Below are 20,563 nucleotides of genomic sequence, written 5' to 3'. Positions count from 1 at the left end.
TTATTATCAATGCTGAAATCTGCTGTGCTGATAAATAAATAAATACAAACCAGCATTTATTTGAAATGGATATATTTTATAGCATTATATATATCTTTACTGTCTCTTTAAATCAATTAAATGTGTCCTCGCTGGAAAAAAAGAAACATTATATGGACTCAAAATATTGTATTGCCAATGTATATTGTATATTGTAAACATAAATGCAAATGACTGTACACAAATTGCATATCCACAATTTATACTATTATTCCTCAGTATTAAAATGAGTCCTACGTCACTGGATGACGTTATCTAACTTAAGACCAGATGAAAGGGAGTAATTTAACCAGTTATTTTCTATGCAATCATTCATCTTTCAATAACACTGCACATTTCAACTAAAAGTAAATGAAATGCTTTGCGGGATATTTTCCCAATTTCTGGTTTTATGCTTCATAACATACAATAGCATGGTGCAGCTGGAATATCCATGCGCATTAGAGGAAAGAGCATTATATTCTAGCATTCTGCATGTTTCATAGATCTGGCAACAGACTGAAATATGCATAAAATGGATGTAGTCCCTCTTGTTGAAAAGTATCTCCTTTTCTCTCCTGTCTGATCCGTACTGTACTGTGGCAGAGCCTCTTATTTCATTTTGAATAATTTAGCGAGCCGCCTGCTCTTTTCATTTGAAGAAGCTTTGAGGACAGACCCACACACTGTGGCCCACTCAACTGAAATTTTCAGCCACCATATAAATTGAACCCTGCCACCTTTGTAAAAGTTAATGACTTTCTAAGTGGCGAGGATTTACATATGGAACGTCGACTGACCAACAGCGGGATTCTGATACATACAGCGGGAAGATGATTGGCGGCAGAACTGATCGGGAAAAAGAGCAACAGTGACTAGCAAAATGTCAAGAGGAGACTTGAGATGTCTGTGATGTATTCTTAGGCAGTCTGTCTTTTCGGTTTTGATTCAGAGGAAGAATTATGCGGATCCATAGACTCGGGATAAATGTCTGGAGCCATGAGGACTGAACAAATATGAAAGTGTATAACTTGTTGGCTGAAAATCCGTGTGTAATGGCCACTGTGCAGGTTTCAGTGCATGAACAGCATGTCAATTGTAGAATCATGTTCATATGCGACCCTGTTCCACAAAACCAGTCATAAGATTTTTTGAAATTGAGATTTATACATCATCTGAAAACTTTCCATTGATTTCTGGTTTGTTAGAATAGGAAAGTCTGGAATCTGAGGGTGCAAAAAAATCTAAATACTTAGAAAATCGCCTTCAAAGTTGTTCAAATGAAGCTCTTAGCAATGCATATTACTAATCAAAAATTAAGTTTTGATATATTTATAGTAGAAAATTGACAACATTTCTTGGAACATGATCTTTACTTTGCCATAAAAGAAAAAATCGATAATTTTTGACCCATACAATGCATTTTTGGCTATTGCTACAAATATACCTGTGCTACTTAAGACAGGTTTTGTGGTCCAGTGTCACATATTCTACCGATAAAAACATTTACATGGTGACTAGTAACCCCAGACAGTTGGACACCAGAGATCCTTAAAGGAACAGTTCACCCAAAAATTAAACAGATTTGAAGAAATTTAGCATCACTTGCTCACAAATCGATCCTTGGAATGAGAGTACAAACAGCTGATAAAAACATTACAATAATCCACAAGTAATCCACACCGCTCCAGTCCATCAGTTAACGTCTTGTAAAGTGAAAAGTTTGTAAGAAACAAAATCATTGTTAAAGTGTTTTAACTTCAAACCATCACTTTTTAAGTGCTAATGAAATGTAATGAAGAGCCAAAGATGCACATTAAGTGTGTACACTCTTAAAACTAAAGGTGCTTTAAAAGGTTTTTCACAACGATGCCACAAAAAGACCATTCATTCAAAGGTTTTTTTAAAGAAACATCTCTTTCTGACCTTTTTATAATCTGAAGAGCCTTGTTTTGCCACAAAGAACCTTTTGTAAAACAGAAAGGTTCTTCAGATGGTAAAGGTTCATTATTGAACCATTTAAACAAAAAAGGTTCATCTATTGCAGTGGTTCTCAATCCTGGTCCTGGGGGACCCCTGCTCTGCACATTTTGCATGTCTCTCTTATTTAACACACCTGACTGAGATCATTAGCTCATTAGTTCAGTTCATGGATCTCTCTTCTCATGAGCTGATGATCTCAATCAGGTGTGTTAAATAAGAGAGACATGCAAAATGTGCAGAGCAGGGGTCCCCCAGGACCAGGATTGAGAACCACTGATCTATTGCATCTATTGCTTGTAAAGTGAAAAGCTTCAGGTTTGTAAGAAACAAAACCATTGTTAAAGTGTTTTAACTTCAAACCATCACTTCTGCCAAATTGTGAAAATCATCACACATATTTGTTTAGCACTGTTTTGGACTGTTTTTACTTGTAAACTTGTGACTTTTTCACTAGAGAAAGCTATAATATGGATATTAGACTCTGTATTGCAAACATACAGTTTTGATGGATTGTAGTGGTTTGGATTACTTGAGCTGTTTTTAATCAGCTTATAGTTGGACTCTCATTCTGACGGCACCCTTTCATTGCAGAGGGTTCATTGGTGAGCAAGTGATGTAATATGCTAAACTGATTCAAACCTGTTTTGATGAAGAAAGAAACTCATCTACATCTTGAATGGCCTGAGGGTGAGTACATTTGCAGCAAATTGAAAATTTTGGCCAAACTATTCCTTAAATTGGATATAAACAGGTTCAAATAGTAGAGTCATCACAAGATATAATGTCTTTTATAAAGTAGGGTGTAATCTGGGTCAATACAGTTAGGGTATGTCGAAAAACTCCCATCTCGTTTTAGTCTTCAACTTCAAAATCTTCCTACAACACTGTTTTACCTTTTTTTGTAAAGGGCGTTTGATCTTCTTTGTATGTTCACTTTGTAAACACTGGGTCGGTACTTCTGCAGCTGACTTTTGAAGTTGGGGAAGAAAACGAGATGGGATTTTTGTGACACCCTAACTGCGTTGACCCGGATCACACAGACTACGCATGCTCATCGCAGAGACGAGACAAGATGAGCATTTGAGGTTAAAAAGTATATAAGTTGTCAATTTGTTTTGAAAATAATTGATCGTTTCACTAGATAAGACCCCTTATCTAGATTAGAACCCTTTGAAGCTGCATTTAAACTGCATTTTGGAAGTTCAAACTTGAGGGCACCATACATATCCATTTATATGGAGAGAAATCCTGAAATGTTTTCCTCAAAAAACATAATTTCTTTACAACTGAAGAAAGAAAGACATGAACATCTTGGATGACAAGGGGGTGAGTTCTGTACATTATCTGTAATTTTTTTTTTTGTTCTGGAAGTGAACTAATCTTTTAAGATAAAATTGTTAGTTTTATATTTTTAAAACACTTCAGGGGGCCTTTGAATGTTGTGTGGACAATGTGGGACTCACAAAGGTTGAAAACATTAGATATAGCCTTATATAAAGAATCTGATGCAATATGGAATCCAGAATGACAAAGAACGAACATGAAATCATCACCAACCTACAGACATGTGATGCCTTCAAGGAATAGTGGTTCATGACCACTTCCGCTACTGCAGTGGTTTTTAAGCACAGGACTGAGATCCACTAGGGAGCCTCAGCAAACCTCAGAAGCCACAAGAATAGTTTGAAATAATATAAAAAATAAATAAATAAATAATGGACACATAAACCACTGGTACATTTCTCTAGTGAAAATGCACAGCTGAACTCTCACTTGGACTACACAGTTGTGTGGAGCTCTGCGTGGAGTAATTTTCCATCCCACTACAGTGCGTTTCTTCCCACACCTGCCCACTTTTAAATTTGCGTTGGTACACAGTGCCTGCTTGCAATAAATTCTGTTTAATACATAACTCATTTTAGTCTTCTAAACATCAGTTGAATATACTGTACTTCTAGAATAATGAAATGAATCATACTTGCTTATGTTAATCTAATGACACTCATAGTTTCAGGGGATTTTGAGTAATATTTTGGAGTCACACAAAATCACATTTATGCTGAAAGATACATTTCTGTCATTCACTGTCTGGATCCTTTCAAAAAGCTCTTTGGTTTCCAACTATGGAAGCCTCAAAATAACAAAAACATGCATTAAACAAAACATGCATTAAAAAACTGAAGCCACTAAAAATAAATATATTTTAATTTAATTATATATTTTTAATTATACTTTTTAATATATTTTTTAACAATCGTCATTGTTTATTTATTTTTATATGTGTAAAAATCATTTCAATTAATAAAATATTGAATCGCCATTAAAAGGAAATCATAAAAATGGTGAACAAGCTCTAAAATAATAGCTTGATGTGGCTCCTGGCCCCTTGGGATCATTCTTAAATATAGCCAGCTGAATGACATGATGACACGTTACGACAGACAGACAGACAGACAGACAGACAGACAGATAGATAGAATCAAAATTAAAATGCAAATAACAAAATTCATGTTATTTTTTAGTTAGCACTGTCCTGAGTAAGATATTTTACATGAAAGATATTTACATATAGTCCACAAGACTAAACAATAGCTGAAATTATTAAAATAACTCCCTTCAAAAGTTTGTAAACCCTTGGTTCTAAATACTGTTTGTGGTTACCTGGATTATCAATTACTGTTTTGTTTTTGTTTTGTTTTTCCCCAGAAGAATCTTCCAGGTCATGCATATTCTTCAGTTTTCCAGCAACTTTGAACCCTTTCCAGCAGTCACTGTATGATTTTGAGATCCATCTTTTCACACTGAGGACAATTGAGGGACTTAAACACAACTATTAAAAAAGGTTTAAACATTCACCGATGCTCCAGAAAGGAACAAAATGCATTAAGAGCCAGGGGGTGAAAACTTTTAGAATTAGAAGATCAAGGTAAATTGTACCTAATTTGTATTCTGGAAAACATGCGAGTATCTTCTGTTGCTTTCGAAGGGCAATACCAAATGGAAATTTTGGACATCTTGATCCTGTTCAAAAGGAACAGGATCAAGGCTCTTAATGCATTTTGTTTCCTTCTGGAGCACCAGTGAATGTTTAAACCTTTTTTAATAGTGGAGTTTAAGTCCCTCAATTGTCCTCAGTGTGAAAAGATGGATCTCAAAATCATTGTCACTGCTGGAAAGGGTTCAAATATGCAAAAGATGCAGGAAAACTGAAGAATATGCAGGACTTAGAGGATTTTTCTGTTTGGGACTCATGAACAACCATCACAACCAAAACGTTTGAAGGGGGTTATTTTAATAATTTCAGGTCATGTTAACATCTTTTATGTAAAATATCTTACTTGGAACAGTAGTAAATAAAAAATAAAAATAAAAAACACGATTTTGTATGATGTCTCTTATTTTGTTTAAACTGCAACTCTATGTAAAACACTGGCTTAATTATGGTAACCACAAATAGTAACACTTCATAAAAAAGAGTTAATAACTGCGTCAGACACACAATTGAACTGGAACCCACATCTCAACAAAAGTAACAAAAATCAGTGAACTAATAAGAAATCAATTATGCAATCCCGAGTTCAGTTGACACAACATTAGCGCCCTCGAAATTCAACTGGGAATACTGTCTGTAACTTATAAATTGCATGGACTAGTCCAGCTTTACTGCTGAATGACGAAAAATGCTAAAAGCGGCTATTTAGAACAAGCATTCCGTTAATGCAGTTAGGTGATAAAAGTTGTAAATGTTTCCATGTCTGTGACTTCACTCGTGAGCCTATTATGTGTTTGACATTATAAAACAACATTGTGCGGCTCGTACTGTCTAGCATGACAGCCCATTCATTTGTCATAGCACTTATACTATAATTTTCAGCTTGATATAACGCCTGACGGCGCATGTGAGCGCGATCCCCATTGCTAGTTGGTTTAGCGACGTAGCCTGCCGTACGTCAGCTTTGCCGACAAGGCCCCTATGGCTCAACTGAAACCTCAGTCTGGGATTTCATTCTCTGTGATGAGTCAACATCATAACAGATCTCCAAACAGCAGCGGAATGTATGCAGGATGCGAACATTTGAATCGCAAACATGCTGCCGTCGTCATTAAAACCAGCTAAAGCCTCTATACCCGCAGCTCTCTAAACTTTCACCTGCTGGGACCTGTCAAAAGCACTTAGACGACTATGCTGTACACTTCACAGAGCATTATACATGTGGTCCTCCCCACATAATGCGATGGGAGCGATGCCAAACTCGAACAACCTTGTCTAACATTTGTAGACACTAATGCCATGCAGTGTGCTTGCTTTGCCGTTAGCACCTTTCAAGCACTGTGACCGACTGCGAGGTCCCACTCAAATTCTTTTTTTTTTCCCTGTTTATACTGATAACAGAGCATGCATTTGCTGACCCAGTGGTGATACAAAAGCTGGAACGTAAGCCTGCGCATTAGCAGGTGCTGGTGAACATTAAAAGAAATGCAAAGCAGTCAAAAGAGAGATGGAGTCAGCACACAATCCTGCTGAAAATGATATTCAATCTGGCCCGACCCGCTCAGAATTGTGTCCGACGCAACGGCAGCAACGATGTGAGCATTTTTGGAGAGCGCCCAGCTTATCCTGGCTCCACGCTGGGTGTTGCTGCTATGGCTGGTTATACAATAGCCTCTTTTGCTCATTTGTGCATCTCTGATTTTGTCAGATGGAGGGAAAACAGGTTGCTAAGTAACTATTAAAGGGTAAGGACAATCCCTACCTTCAAAAAAAGAATAAATAATCAAATAAACATATAATTGAAAAGACAAGATGCGAAAGATGAGCTGTGCAGAGTACTGTACTGTTAATTACATTTAGCACGTTTAGTAATTAGCCTGTGACATGAGTTCTAGCATGGTGTTTGATTGTTTGGTTTCTGGGACAATGAAGATCCACAGTAGGAACTGAAAAATGTCTACTAAAAAAAAAAAAAAAACTTTAATGATTCCAAAAATTTAATGTGGTGTAATTATCAGGCAAAAAGCAACATTTTCCTTACAACTTGAATACTTTGCGAGTGTACTTAATCATTATTTTCAAAAATGTTTTTTTTTATACTATTTTTTTATTATGTTTATTTTTTTATAAATTTTTTTTATATAAATATCAAATTATTTACCCATTTTACAACATGAACTAATCCTACCTTTTCATGAGGTAATATTTTCTGATATATAAAAATAAATACATAAAATTCAATCAAATTCAAAATTCAAGAAGGATTTTTTTAGACAAGTAAAAGTCTTGTTTTCAGCAAAAATAAGTCAAAATTAAGCGAGTTTTTGCTTAAAACGAGCAAAATAATCTGACAATGGGGTAAGCAAAAAAATCTTATACTGTTATCAAACAGAAAACAGAGTTATTTTAGTACATTAAGTTTAACTAAATGAAAATGAAAAAAATACTGCCTTGGCAACTAGCTACAGAAACGTTTTCTTTTATTTCAAGTAAATTATTTTTTATGGATTTATTTAATTTTTAGTTAACTAACTGTTTTTTTTTTCTTGCATGTTTATCGAAGGGAAAAAAAAGGTAACTTGTGATTTTTATTTTTTTCCATTTACACTCTTAAAAATAAAGGTGCTTTAAAAGGTTCTTCACAGCGATGCCATAGAAGAACAATTTTTGATTCCACAAAGAACCATTCAGTCAAAGGTTCTTTAAAGAACCATCTCTTTCTCACATGTTTATAATCTGAAGATGTTAAAGGTTCTTCATGGAACCACTTAGACAAAAAAGGTTCTTCTATGGCACCATGAAGCACCTTTATTTTTAAGTGCAGGATGTTTTTCTACTTGACCTAACCCACAAAAATTACTTTTAAAGGTCTAACCCAATTTGATTAAACAACATTTGTGACGCAAATTTACCACATGGGGCATATTTTTGGGTAATGTCTAAAAACACCATGAATGAATTGCATTTTATGTAATTAAAAACTTTAAAGGGACATTAAAATAAGTGTCATGCATTGCCCAGTGCCTTAAACCAATCACTATTCTCTGTTCATAGTTCTACCAAGGTTTTGTCTGTTTTGTAGTTGCCATTTTTAGTATAGAATTTATACATCTCGACATAAGTGGCTGTCACCAAATATTTCACATTTTCATTGGGTATTGTTATGATACAGACATTATTATTTAGATTCTCACAAGCCATCAAGGCAGCTAATTGGTGCAAAAGCAGCTACATTTAACTCAGTTACAAAACAAAAAAAAAGCCTTTTGATTTATGCTTTGGCTGGCCTGGTGGGGTGTTAATCAAAAATGAGGTTCTCTCAACAGCAGCACGCGTATTACCATCAATTAGGCCGGTTCAAGATACAACCCTGAATGTCTTCATAGATAAGAGGCCATTTACTGCACATTTCATTCATAATGTTGTAAGGGGCTACATCTGCTCTGTTATAGAGTAGGGAGGCGATTTTTCTCTGTCCTGAAAATTTCAGAGGCCATTAGTCCTGCGGCTGTCTTTACTTATAAATGTCACTCATAAGGCCACCGCTTCTGTCATTTCTCCATTAAAACTCAATTTTTGCACTTCTTAGTCTTGATAGACTGCCCTCCACAACAGTACTTTATTAAGGGCTGATTGTATAACACTTTGAAAAGAGAGCGAAAATGATATGGAAAAAAATCACATTTGGTTCTCCATCAGAATAAAGTCAGAGCTCTCTCCTGCTTAAAGTCAATTTTTCATTATGCTCAGCTATTGACCTTTCCTCCAACAGGAAGTGCTGCGACTATCTTTGTGAGGATTGTAATTGACAAGATGTCTCTTCTAATAGAAAAATGACCACATTTTCTCACAAGTTAATTATAAATTCAGCGGCCGCCTGTGTGCTGGCAGACGAGACAAGAGCTCAGTAAACCTTGGCCCATGTCAGGCAAACAATCATATCGTCCATTATATCCCTGCCACACACATGCTGATTTTAGAGTTTTTCCTTGTGGGCTGAAAGTTCCTAATCTTATAAATTGCTTTTGGCCAGTTTTGGAAACACACACATACAGTAAAATGTACAGTTGATCCTGAAATCTGTAATCTGTGTTATTCATTCTAAATGATGCCGATCCACTTTTTGTGTGGTGCTAAAGAAATAGTTCAGCCAAAAATGTCACAATTTTGTCATTATTTTTAACATTATTTTCATGGTATAATTAATAAATAGCCAGATATTAAAACCCTATTTATTACAGTGGTTACTCTGAAAAAATACAATAAATGACTTTTAACTAGGCCTACTTTTAAATTCTTAAAGTAAACTTCAACAAAATAATGTACAGTATGAAACATGTGCAATTATTTTAGGATTCAAAAATAAAATTTAAATTAGCAGTGTTTATTATTATCTGATATGTAATGTCTAAACTATAGAATCTGCCAATAACAGGTATAGTAATGATATCTTGCAGTGATACAAGTAAATTGTGTCTGAAATGTAAGTTACTGAACATCATCTTTGTAATTGTCCATTATTATTTTCTTATTTCATGCTTTCTCACAGTCATAACAATAAACAAGCAGCTAACAAATTATCAGACACTATCAGAGTCTGTTATATGTCAAATTATATGTCATATACAAAAATATTGTGAAATATTGTTACAGTTTAAAATAATGGTGTTCTATATTAATATATTTTAAAATATAATTTATTCTTAACTTTTTTTTGAACCTGTGATTCTTTTTTCAGGATTCTTGATGAATAAAACGTTAAAAAGAACAGCATTTATTCAAAATATAAATATTTTCTATAAATAACTTTGCTTTCACTTTTTATCAATTTAACACATTCTCTGTGAATAAAAGTATTAGTTTCTTTAAAAAAGAAAAAGACGAAAGAAGAACAATTTACTTCAAACATTTCGGTAGCATTTAATATTGTTACAAAAGATTTCTATTTTAAATAAACACTGTTCTTTTCAACTTTTTATTTGTTAAAGAATCCTGGAAAAAAAAAAATAAATACAGGTTCCAACAAAATATTAAGCAGCACAACTGCTTTCAACATTGATAATAAATCAGCATATTACAAAATAAATTACATTTTGAAATATATTCACATAGAAAACAGTTATTTTAAATTGAAATAATATTTCACAATATTAAATTTTTTTTCTGTATTTTTGAATATAACTATAAAAAATAATTTCACACAAAATGCCATATCCGCAGTGCTATACTGTCATTTTTTCTCCCTATTTTTACAAACTGCAACAAATGCCAGTCTCCCTTATCTGCAAAATGTGATATATCCGTTCAAACAATCACAGCGCACTGTTCCACGCCATTCCACACACTGTAAACAGTAAAGAAGGCAGTTGTATAAGGCATTGCTTTGTGAGATCGCGGTGAACTAAGATGAGTAACAGCTTTTAATGATTTTTAATGGAGTTTGTTAAATAAAATATTGATTTAATACAACAGTTAAACAAACAAGAAGTTAATATTAAGTGACTTACATTGTCTGACTATAACACTATTGCCTTATTTTGCTTTATTTCATTGTAAAAAATAGTTTGAAACAAAGTCACAACTAAGCCGCTGTGCATCTTCATTTAAACACAGCGGTATTTCGTATATGAATGAACATGCTTTTTTAAACTAATAGTAAGTCAATGATTCAATTGTCCATTCATATAGACAGTCGCTTGCTTTATTCCTGAATGAATCAGCTGTTTAAATGAATCAAATGAATGATATGATTCAGTAATTAAATCAGTGACTTGACGTGACCTACTGGCAGTTTTAGTTTCATTTTCAAAGTACCTTTTCAGCTATTTAAATCCTTTAATATTTCTATAATCAAAATGTTATAATTAAAACACTAATCTCAACATGAATTTATGAACTTGATTGCACGCATGCCACCTCTGAGCCTCATTAAACATGAAAATACACCTACAAGCCACTTTTGTGTTGTTTTGTGCCACCACTGTAGTACAAAATAATTTTGTTATTACTGATTTCATTTGATTGGCAACTTATTCTTATTCTGTTTTTTGAATTAGAAATGTTAAAAAGCTTATAAAATACTTTTACTCTTTTTCTTTTTTTAATGTGACATAAAAGATGACATACTTTTAATTAAGTTCGAAAAATGCCATTACAAAGGTAAAAACTAAATTCCAATTTAATTCACTTTAAGGAGTCAAATATCATTTGATCAGATTTTTTGATCATTGATTAGAAGGTGCTTCTAAAATATTGACTGTGCACCTAAATTTAGGAGCACAAGTGCTCTTAAAAAGAAAATAAGCATATGATGGATTTATTGTATTTTGGGGGGAAAATAATAATCAGTTTTTATAATAATTCTTTGAAAAGAATATAATATATTATATGTGACCCTGGACCACAAAACCAGTCATAAGGTTAAATTTTACAACGATGTACATTGATGTATCATATGAAAGCTCAATAAATAAGCTTGCTATTGGTTTATGGTTTGTTAGGATAGGATAATATTTGCCCGAGATACATCTATTTGAAAATCTAGAATCTGAGGGTGCAAAAAAGTCAAAATACTGAGAAAATCAACTTTAAAGTTCTCCAAATTAAGTTCTAAACAATGCATAGTACTAATCAAATTACATTTTGATATATTTATAGTAGGATTTTTACAAAAAAAATCTTCATGGAACATGATCTTTACTGAATTTCCTAATGATTTTTTGCATAAAAGAAAAATCAATAATTTTGACCCATACCATGTATTTTTAGCTATTGCTACAAATATACCCCAGCGACTTAAGACTGGTTTTGTGGTCCAGGGTCACATATAGAAATCATAATATAGGGGTTTGCAATGACACTCCGTTGGATAAATAATGACAACATATTCATTTTTGGGTGAAGTGTCCCTTTAAATCCAATGCGGACGGGAATCACATCTGCGTCTCGGTGACACAGATGTTTTATACAACTTCAATATCTCAAAGAGAATGTGTCCGGTAATCTAATAATACAGGTGATTTGCTTTGTATTACCAAACAATTCAGGAGACAACGGATCATCTGTCAAGGTAATGAAAACATGACAAGTCTCCTCCGCATACATGCTCATCTGCCCTTCATTTGCCCCCAGCACCTCTCCCTGAACCCTGCGAGTGATAAGAATGACAAACACACTGGGCAAACTTGAAATGATTTAACAGTCTGTGAGAGCCACTCATTCATTTCTGTCTGTAACGGAGCCCATCTGCATTAATGCCCACTGCAGCAGCATCATGGACACTAGCTCCAGACTATAGGCTATTCCATCAGTAAAATGTGGATGAAATGAAAATGTGGGATGGTTTTCCTGTTTGTGTGTTGGGGAGGGCATCTCCTCTACGCTTCAAACTGACCTTTTCCCAGGTGAGATTGAGGCTTTGGCTGAGTGTTCGAGCTGTTTCTGCAAACCCACTTCACTGGTGCCCACTGAAGCAGGGCCGAGCAGTTTAGAGTCGGCCACGTGTCACGGCTGGCTAAAATGGGAAGCACTTGGACACCGATGGTGTGAGGTTTTGGAAAGACCTGTGCTTTGTGCAGCTTTAAAGCATGTTAAATCAAACAAAACTAGACTGGGAGGATTGTACTGAATGTTCTTCTGCACTCTGCTATGGTGCAGAAGTATTGTCTTTGTATTTCCTAACACTGTTGTGTCAGTCAGTCTGTGTCTGAGAACATGTTCTCTCGGTCAAGTGATATATTTGATCCATTCTCGCAACTAAAACTATCAACTAAAACTATCAAAGAGCCCCACAGAGGAGAGTTGGCTGTCAAATTAAGGCACCAAATGTGCAGCGCTGTTCATTTTAGTAAAATGTGGAAGACTATCCAACTTTTTCCTCATCTGAGTGGCAAGCAGCTATCTCAAAAGTTATTCAGCTGTGACTTGATGGACATCCAAGTTGTGGAAGCAGACTTTTGCACATTCTGCTGAATCAATTTATAGTTCACTTAAGGGGAAGTTCAGTAACAAACAGGAAAAATACAAATTGGATTTCTCAAGCAATATGCAAAAGCAAGGTAATCACACAAATGTTAATATTCAGAAAAAAAATATATATAAAAGAGTGAAATTACTTTTAATGTGCTGTCAGCTAAATTGTGTGGGCAAATATATGAAGCACGGCTCTTACAAAAGCCATTTTCAAATCAAGCAACTATCTGCTGGTCAACAAGTCAAATACAATGACTAATTAAATGAAGTGAACTGTGAATTGCACCTTTTTTTTTGTTCTTGAATGAATCAGCATTTTTATAAAAAACAAAAATACCTGAGTGTGTTATTCAATAACTCATTGATAAATGCAGTCACTGAACCAATCATTTACTGATGAATACAATTGTTTTGTTCCTTAATGAATCATTGCTATTGGTCAAATCAGCTGAGTGTATTATTTAACGACTCACTGGTAAATACAGTTACTTGTTTCTTTCCTGAATGAATCAGTGCTTTTGAACTAATGACTTTAGTGTATTATATAATAACTCACTGATGAACATAGACACTTGTTTAATTCATGAATGAATCAGTGCTCAGTTTGGTGTATTATTCAATTACTCACTGATGAATACTATCACTTGTTTCCCTCCTGAATAAATCTGTGCGTTTGAACAAATCAGTTGAGTGTATTATTCAATGACTCACTGATGAATACAATCACTTGTTTCGTGCCTGAATACAGTGCCTTGCAAAAGTATTCATACCCCTTCTTTTTTTTTCACTTCTTTTTTTTTGTTGCAGCATTATGTTAAACTGCTTTAAATTTGTTTTTCCTCACATCAATTTACACTCCATACACCCTAAGAACGACAAAGCAAAACACAGATTTGCTAATTTTACAAATTTATTAAAAATAAAACACTGAAATAAGTACATTGCATAAGTATTCATACACTTAACTCAGTACATAGTTGAAGCACCTTTACAGCCTCAAGTCTTTTTGGGTATGATGTGACAAGCTTTGCACATCTGCATTTGGCAATTATCTGCCATTCTTTGCCTCACCTTTTCACCTCTCAAGCTCTGTCAGCTTGGATGGGGGCTGGCAGACATTTTCTAGAGTCCTAGTTGTTCCAATCGTCTTCCATTATGGATATTGGAGGCTACAGGCTTCTGTGAACCTTCAATGCAGCAGATTTTTTTCTGAACTCTTCCTTAGATCATTGCCTTAACGCAAGTCTGTCACTGAGCTCTACGGGCAGTTATCTTGACCTCAGGACTTGGTTTTTGCTCTGATTTGCATTTTCAGCTGTTAGACCTTTTCTGAGAGATGTGTGCCTTTCTAAATCATACTCATTCAAATGAATTTGCCACAGTTTAACTCCACTCGAAGTGTAGAAAAATCTAGAAGCAATATGAATGCTCCTGAGCTAAATTTCGAGTGTCCCAGAAAAGGGTATAAATACTTATGCAACGGGATCTTTTCAGTTTTTTATTTCTAATAAATTTGCAAAGTTGTTACAAACCTGTTTTGTGCTTTGTCATTATGGTGTATGAGATGTAGATTGATGTGGGAAAAAAGTAATTTAAAGCAGTTTAACATTATGCTGCAACAAAACAAAATGTGAAAAAAATGAATACTTTTGCCAGGCACTATATCAATAACAAATTGGTTAAATGAATTGTTTTGTGATTCACTCTGAAAGAAAGTCACTTGTCACCATCTACTGCTGTATTGATGTAACTTGCAGAAAGAATCACTGAAATACAGTCCATCTCAACACAGATAAGCAAAATGATTGCATTTTATTAGCAGTTTTAGATTAGGTGTGTTAATTGCAGTTCCTTCCTTAAAATTAAGATTATTACCTTAAAAGTGTTATTTTATATAATTTATGATCAAACAAAAATGTTGTTTGTGGTTTCATCTTTATTACATCAACAAAATTGTGCATTTTCAGTGAGTGGTTGATTGGTAGCCCAGCTAAGTTTAAAATAGAAATAAATACCATTGGTCTTAAAATGTCAGGGAGACCACAGTTTAATTGGCTAATCAAAAAGGCCCCAGTAAGGGCTGGACAGAGGGATTACAGTCAGAACCAAGTCACCCTGAGTGACAGCCAAGATTTCTAGTGTGTGAAGAAGAGTAATTGGAAAGTGCTGTGGAGTACAGGGAAGGATTTTTCATCATCTTGCCAAATGGCACTAAGGATCTCTAGCATATCCTTCCTCATAGGAGTAACATCACTCTCAGTGGTTTATTTCTGAGTCTGTATATGAATATCCCTGCAGATGGATCTGGAATGATTTAAAAAATTAACTTTAGCACCATTTAATTCTTTCAGCGGGAGTTTTAATGCGCTTTGAGCGAAAGATGGGCAACATTTTCAATATTTAATAACATGAATGTCAAAACAAGCACAATGGTAAAACACTTGTACACAACAGACGTCTGCAGGCAACACATTAAACACAACAAATGCTTTTCATAGGATGTTCATACACATATATTTATGTGATAGATTGATTGATACAATAAAGCTAATGAAGCAGTGCTATTATTTTTCCTTTCTGTCTAAAAGTCTTCATATACGTCTCTGGGGGAGTTATGGAAACCCCTTGACATGTTGTTTTCTGTTCATTAACCCACCAGCTGTTCATTCAAATGAGCCTAAAGGCAATATCTCACTGTTGAGTCACCATTCACTCCACAACTCACAACCACTGTTGTGTGTGTCCTGTCCTGACTTTCTAATTCTCACCTTTTCCAGGTGTTTCTCAAAGAGGAGCAGTGGAATGAAGGATAAGGTTTCAAATCCTTTGCATTTTGTTTGGAAACTCTGGTCGCCTTGTCGACCGGTGATTGCTATGCAGTGCATATTTTTGCATATCCAAAATCTGATTACATGCACATTTCATGACCATAGTGCAAAGCCTACCATAATTTTACAGCCTTTCTTTTCTTCCCAAGCAGTCATAAATCCTATGATTGACTGTGGATGTGCCCTTATGCGGAAAGTAGAAATGCATAGGGAGAATAGCTCCCTGATGTATCACATTAAAATATGATGCACAGCCGTGCTTTTCCAGATTACACTAAATAATTCACTTGCCTTCAAAAATGAGATGTGCATCTGTGCAGATTATTTACTGCTTTGAATTTTTTTTCTCTCTTTTAAATCCCATGGTAAAAATCCAGCTAGGTTGAACTAATGGTTGAACTACATGTGTCCAAATGCAACAGCAAAATAGCCTCTTTTCCGAATTGATATATGTCTTTGAAATGATGTTTGAAATGATTTGAAGTATAACAAGGATTTTAATATTTAGATCACTAAAAACACTTGCCTCAATTTCTTTTGAGACGTTCTCAAGACTTTCTGTTTTATTTTCTTTCCTGCTGTGAACATTTGGAATACAGACAATGAAATACTGCTATATCTGAAATATAGTCAGTTATACTGCAAGCACATGCATTTATGGGCTGAACATAAATGTGACCGACATGTAATTTGTGGCACCCTAGGCATTCATAATACAAAGATATGGCTGTTTTGTGAAAAATATGCATCCGTATTTTATTATTGATATGGGACGTGCAGTCAACGCTACAGAATTTTCCCTGTTATTTAAACTTTAAATGTGTATTATTTTTTTCCCAGAGGAAACACATTGAAAATATGCTGTAATATAATACACTTGATATAATTTAACGCAAAAAAAAATCTTTGATTAAATGTGTGTTAAATTAGCAATAAATAAATGTAGAAAATAAAATCTGTAATTTTCTGCTATTTAATCAAAAACCTACATTGAGAAAAAATGCTTTTGTGATTTATTGTTTACTCATATATACTGTAGGTATACTGTATATTATATCATAATCAGACAATATTGTATTTTGTACATTCAACTTACTATAACTATACAAAATAAATAATACAAATGTCAACAAATTTATCATCAAACAATTGTATCCAACATGTAAACTCAAAAACTCGAGGATTAAAGAACGTTCAATGTTTGCCACTCATAATTACAACTTTGTGGTGAAGTTCATGCTGGTTCAACTCATAAATACAAGCTTTCCGACATGACTTGTGCACCATTTGTCCCATTTGTCCTTTTCCCAGCACGCACTGGGGCATGATTAATATGGTAGCATTGTTTATCTGTTTGCCAATTTTACTTTCACTGATGTTGATTGTTTTAACATTTAATAACTTGTTTAGTTACTACTCAAAAAGATTACTTAAACATTTTAATTAATCCTATAATTCATCTAAATTACGTATTTTAAATCAAGGATATCTGATATTTTATATATGGAAAATATGCCACTTGCAGCTCACTTCAACCTGAGGAAGGATACTGCACTTTGAAAAGCACAATATGAGAAATAATACTGGGTCACTGACATTTACCCGTCTTGCTTTTTATCCATATGTTCAGATCTTATGAACATATGGCAGTCAGATCATATTGTATGTTCAGAACATGCATTATGCTATCTGTATTAAAACTAACAGCAGCTACGGGTCCGCGGCAACCGCCCAGTTGTTTCAGCACAATCGTGAGGGTGTTAACTTTAAAAACACAGCAATTTACAAGTTTGAAGGCATGCCATTGAAGCCACTAATGAAGCACCTCCAGCTGAGGTTGATTAACTGGGATCACCTGTGAGGGGACTGAGGCCAGACCGAAACTACAGCGACACATCATGGAAGCCAGCCAGACTCCATTTGCTTATGTGAGGCTTGTGGCATTGAAATGACTTTTATTTGATCTTCATTTGCACCCGCATTTCAAGTATCCAGTAATACTGTACATATTTCATATGCACAATGCTGAAACCAGATATAAACTGATACCTGCTGACTCATGTAAAGACTTTGTTTGTGCAATAAATATCAAGTTGATGGTCTTGTTTTTCATTAGGTAAATTAATCCAAATCAGTTAGTCAGCACTTGGCATTTTAGCACAAGCTTTTTCATTCCAAATAATTTAGTGAGGTGTAATTGCACGGACAGTCCCCCTGGAGCAACATGGGGTTAAGTGCATCGCTCAAGGGCACAATGGTGATTGAGTGTGATGGTGATCTCCAAAACTCACCGGTTCCTAGATCACCCCTACTAGAAAGTGAACATGTCAGCCCAGATACTTAACCACGACCACATACAACAGTTTCAGCCAGATCTATTTTTAAAAACAATTTCTAAATACACTATAAAGCGTATAGAGCTTTTGTTTAATGATTATTCATAGGTAAACAAACAGTTTGGATAATTAATTGTTAAACTGCCCGCTAAAGACCCTTTGTCTAACTGTTTGGATACAAATTCTTGACCTGTTGCAGATCTTTTGAGGCACGACATCAGAAACATGACTGCAGGGATAGAGAGAACATTATTTATGTATCTGTTGCTGTTAATGAGATACAGTAATTGTCTGACTAATTGATAACTTCACGTTTCAGACATGCTGCAGGAAATGTGCAATGACTTAATGAGAGTTCAGGCCAAAACACTTGGAGACATTAATTTATTTTTAAAACAATGGCTTAAATATCATTGTAATATAAAACAGCGAATGATATACAATGTAGCATAATATACAACTAAGAATCTGCCAGAATTAAAATTAAAAATGAAATTCCTTTAATTAAATTACAATTCTATACATAACTCCATAGTAAATTATATTTGTTGTCTATATAAATAAAATAATAAAAACTAAAATCAACAGTTATAAAAGCCACAAGTGAATTTAGGCATTACAATTATTTATAAAAAAAAAAAAACAGATATTCATTTTGAAATCTGTTGAAGATTACATTTAATGGTGATTTTAAATAATTAGTGCTTTAAAAGATACATTTCAAGTGAGAATTAAATGACAAAAAAATATAATCAAAATGTTGCAACAAAAATAATGAGAGTGCACATTAAATATCCAAATGTCTATTTTAAAAATCAACACTTTAAAACAACACTTTACAGTAAGGTTCAACTTGTTACATAACCTTAGTTTACTACTATAATTTAGTTAGGGTCATATGATGTTGCTAAAAAGAGCATTATTTTGTGCATTTGGTGTAATGCGATGCATTTATGTGGTTTGAGGTTAAAAAAATATATATTTTTCACATACTGTACAGTATTGTTGCTCCTCTCTGCCCCGCCTTTCTGAAAGGCTTCGATTTTTACAAAACTCATCATGTTCTCTGATTAGCCAGCTATCCCTGTGCATTGTGATTGGCCGATTACCACAAGCGTGTGAACGTTATGATGTTGTGATGCCATTTCTCTGCGCAACGAGACAGAAACAATAAACCTCATTATAAACGAGGCATTTGTTGTCATGATCGGGGCTGTGGGTTTTCCCTCAGCCACCTGAGGTCACTGTTTGCACTGCACTCTGATTCTTCACGTCTGTTTTGTCATTTGCACTGATTACACTCACATCTGTTCACAATTATCATTTGGACTATAAGAACTCTTACTTCTCACTCCTGCTTGATGTCTGCATTGTCTTTATGTTCGGTTGTGTTTCTACTATTCTTGTTCATGGCTTTTGACCGTGTTTCTTGTTTTGTTGAGTTTATGTTTAGTCTGCCGTGTTGGCTTTTGATTTGTTTATTTGTGTTTATTTAATAAAATCATTCTCTCCCTGCATTTGGACCCAGACCTCCCTTGTTGTTACGTGACAGAATGCAGACATCGATGATGGGTCCAGCGGGGAGAATTTTTTTTGAGGGGGAAGAAACCACCCGCTCGGTTCCGGACACGGAGGGGATGTCCTTTGAGGCGGCGTCGGCAGCTCGGTTCGAGTTCATCTACGCCTGCCTGGCGGCGATGGACACCCGCAGTGCCGAGACGGCGCGGAAGCGCCCCTGCTTTGCGAAGGAGGTGGGGACAACCGCCATCTCTGTTCCTGACGCGGCGGTGACCGCGCTCTCTGTTCCTGACGCGGCGGTGACCGCGCTCTCTGTTCCGGACGCGGCGGTGACCGCTCTCTCTGTTCCGGACGCGGCGGTGACCGCTCTCTCTGTTCCGGACGCGGCGGTGACCGCTCTCTCTGTTCCGGACGCGGCGGTGACCGCTCTCTCTGTTCCGGACGCGGCGGTGACCGCGCTCTCTGTTCCGGACGCGGCGGTGACCGCTCTCTCTGTTCCGGACGCGGCGGTGACCGCTCTCTCTGTTCCGGACGCGGCGGTGACCGCTCTCTCTGTTCCGGACGCGGCGGTGACCGCTCTCTCTGTTCCGGACGCGGCGGTGACCGCTCTCTCTGTTCCGGACGCGGCGGTGACCGCGCTCTCTGTTCCGGACGCGGCGGTGACCGCTCTCTCTGTTCCTGACGCGGCGGTGACCGCGCTCTCTGTTCCGGACGCGGCGGTGACCGCTCTCTCTGTTCCGGACGCGGCGGTGACCGCGCTCTCTGTTCCTGACGCGGCGGTGACCGCGCTCTCTGTTCCGGACGCGGCGGTGACCGCGCTCTCTGTTCCGGACGCGGCGGTGACCGCGCTCTCTGTTCCGGACGCGGCGGTGACCGCGCTCTCTGTTCCGGACGCGGCGGTGACCGCTCTCTCTGTT

Source organism: Garra rufa, chromosome 16 (genome assembly GCF_049309525.1).
Source record: "Garra rufa chromosome 16, GarRuf1.0, whole genome shotgun sequence".
Classification (NCBI taxonomy): Eukaryota; Metazoa; Chordata; class Actinopteri; order Cypriniformes; family Cyprinidae; genus Garra; species Garra rufa.
The sequence above is the reverse complement of the archived record's forward strand: the minus strand, read 5'-3'. Positions refer to the sequence as shown.